The following is a 3555-nucleotide window of genomic DNA, read 5'->3' as shown; positions in this document are numbered from 1 at the left end:
TAAGATGAATGAGTTTATGAATCTCGTTTAGGGCAATGTAACAGTAACCAAGTATGTTAAAAAATTTGATGGGTTGGCCAAGTTTTATTTTGATATGGTACCAACAGATGTAGCTTGAAAGGAAAAGTTTATTCAGGGATTGAATACCAGAATAGCTCAGGGCATTAACGTTGCCCCAGTGCATCAAATCTCTACCTATGCTCAGGTGGTAGGGAAGACTCTTACTGTTGAGAGCACAGGAAATCAGATTGAGAAGGAGAGTGCTGGAGAGCACGGAGCTCAAGCAGTGATGCCTCCAATTATTGGATCAAGCAAGAAGAAGGAGTGGAGGACTTATGCAGAATGCACTCGGTGTAAGAGGCGTCATCTGGGAGAATGCCAAGCAAAGGCATGTTTCTTATGTGACATGGTTGGGAATTTCAAGATGGATTACCCAAGGCAAAGGAAGGATGAGCAAAAGGGGGTGGACAGCTGGACTCTAGCTCGAGTGTTCGCTCTGATGCAGCCAGAGACTGAGACTAGTTCCTCAGGGATGGCAAGTCAGCTTTCTAGTTTTGATTTTTGTATTATGCTTACTGGTTTTGGTACCATGTTGTTTCTTTGTTTGATGCTTCTAGAGAGGCATAGAATTGTTATGCAGATTGAATGGTTATGTTATAAAGAGAATGTGATACTCTATTGGTAAGTTTTAAGAGATGAGTTGGGTTATGGTGGAAAGGATTCATCAGTTGATATGATGAGATTGGTTATGATTGATTTCGAGATGATCTTGGATTTGGATTTGTTAATTAAGGGTGAGGCAATGATAGATTGCAAGGAAATGATATTAATTCTTGGGTTTGAGAGTGGGAGACCCTTGTGGTAGCTGAGATTGTGCATGGATCTTGTATGCTGATGACATCTGTATTAGGAGCTAGAGATCTATTGCAGGAGGATGCATAGAACTCCTAGTTAGTGTGGTGGTTACCACTTAGGTTGTGCCAGTGGGATTAGGACAAACTAGAGTAGTCTCTGAGTTTCTGGATGGATTTCTAGGGGATTTGTCAGGATTACCTTTACATAAAAAGATAGAATGGTGATTGGATTGGTGCCAGGGATGAAATCAGGTCTAAGGTACAATATTGAATGGCTGCAGCAAAGTTGTAAGACCTATGAGGCTCAGTTATTGGATAAGGTGGTATTCTCCAAGGTGGATCTTTGATCTAGTTAGTACCAGCTGAAGATCAGGGAGAAGGATAAACAAAGGACTATTTTTATATTAGATAAGAGCACTGGGAGTGCTGGATGATGTTATGAGGATTTGGTTATTGCCAAGTTGTTTTATGAATTAGATGAACAGAGTATTCAAGGATTATTTGAATTGGATTTATGATCGTCTACGATGGTATTGTGATGTATTCTCAGTTGAAGATTTGCTAAGGTCAAGGAACGCCTTAGAGGGCAGGAGTTTCCTTGGACAGGCAGGATATTATCTGTGCTTCGGGAAAGAGTTCTGAGTCTTCTTACAGATCAGGATCAGTCTACAAGTTGTTATGACACCTCAGTGACATGGAAAAAAGGGATTGCCTATGCATCATGTTAGTTAAAGGATCTGACCAGAACTAGAGTACAGTTTCTGGTGGGCCAGGTGGCCAGCTTTATACTTGAGATTATTATTTCAGAAAAGATCAAAGGAAAGACAGTTAAGTGAACTATAGATGAGAGAATTGAGTGGAAAGTCTTAGTTGGATTAGCTAAGGGTTTTGCAGTGTTGGGTGTGGGCTTATTATGGTATAAGGATCAAATTTGGAATCCGATGGACACTGAGCTTAAATGGGAGATTCTAGATGAATCTCATATTATTCTCTTACTCTCTTCATCCAAGCATCATGAAGATGTAGCAGAGTTTGGAAGCTTTATATTGATGGCATGGGATGGAGAGGGATGTAACGAAATACATGATGGAATACATGGAAAAGTTCTTAACCTGTTAGCAGGCCAAGATAGAGTATCAGAAACCAGTAAATCCATTGTAGCCTTTGAGTATTCTATAATGGAAATAAGGAAATATCGCGATGGGTCTCGCAGTGGGGCTGCCCAGGATAGTGGGTCAGCGTGAATTGGAATTGGGTCATTATGAACCAGTATATTAAGTCAGCTCATTTTTATCAGACAAGGACTCATTTATTACTTCCAGGTCTTGGAAGGGTTAAAGAAGGTGATGAGTTTATAGTTGGAATGTAGTATAGTTCATTATCCTCAGACTGATGGTAAATCAGAGAGAGTTATCCAATATGAGATGAGGTATGTTAGAGAATGCTTACCACCTGTTCATTGGAATGAGATGGGCGAGAGGTTATATCTGGATCCTGAAGTAGTTCAGGGGACCATTGAGGTTATTGAAAAGATTAGAGCTTGGAGGCTCACTTCTCAGAATAGACAAGAAAGTTTTATTGAATTGAAAAGCAGGAACGTGAGTTCCAAGTAGAAGATTGTATCTTCCTTAAAGTATCACCATGGAAAGGGGTGAGGAGATAAGGCCAAGTTGAGCCCTAGATTAATATGACCATTTGAATCCTGGATAGGACCAGTCAGGTTGCCTTTGGATTGGCCTTATGTTTGACACTGTCAGCAGTATATAGTGTATTTTATATTTCCATGTTGAGGACATGGGTTGGAAGTAGGGCTGACAATTCGTGTAAACGTGTCAGATTCATGTTGACACGATTATGACACGATAACACGATTAGGTAAACACAAAAACGACACGATTATTAAACATGTCAAAAATACGAACACAAACACGACACGATTATTAAACAAGTCAACACGACACGAGCACGATAACACGATTATGACACGATTAATCATAACTATATGAAAAAAATCATAAAACCTATGCAAATTATTCGTGTTATCGTGTCTGACACGATTATTAAATGGGTCAACACAATTATGACATGACACGATTAAGGTAAACACGAACACGACACAATTATTAAACGTGTCAAAAACTCAAACACGAACACGAAACGATTATTAAATGTGTCGTGTTCGTGTTTACCTTAATCGTGTCGTGTCACGTCGTATCATCGTGTCGTGACCCAAATTGCCACCCCTAGTTGGAAGGAAACTCATGAGTTGAGTTATGAGAATCTGGAGATTTAGGCTAAGTTATCCTTTGTGGAATAACCAGTCTAGATATGAGACAGAAAGAATAAGGTTCTGAGGAACGAAGTTATAGCTTGAGTCAAGGTATGTTGCAGCAACAATGAGGTCGAGAGAACGACCTGGGAAACTGGAATTAGTTGTGCGGAATCCTTATTCTGGGCAATTTAGATAAATTTCGAGGACGAAATTTCTGTAAGGATGAGATAGTTGTAATCCCCAAATCCCTAATAAGGTTTAATGGTTGGATTAGTAGGCCAAGAGGGCCATAATTGATTTATTATGCCATTAAATGATTATATGCATGTTTATGTGAATTCTATTATAATATGATGTTAAATGCATGCATGTGGGTCCACATTTCATCATAGGGGCATTGTGGTAATTTTCCCCGTTGAGGGCGTAATT

The sequence above is a fragment of the Humulus lupulus genome, chromosome 1 (genome assembly GCF_963169125.1).
Source record: "Humulus lupulus chromosome 1, drHumLupu1.1, whole genome shotgun sequence".
Classification (NCBI taxonomy): Eukaryota; Viridiplantae; Streptophyta; class Magnoliopsida; order Rosales; family Cannabaceae; genus Humulus; species Humulus lupulus.
Note: the sequence above shows the minus strand (reverse complement) of the source record.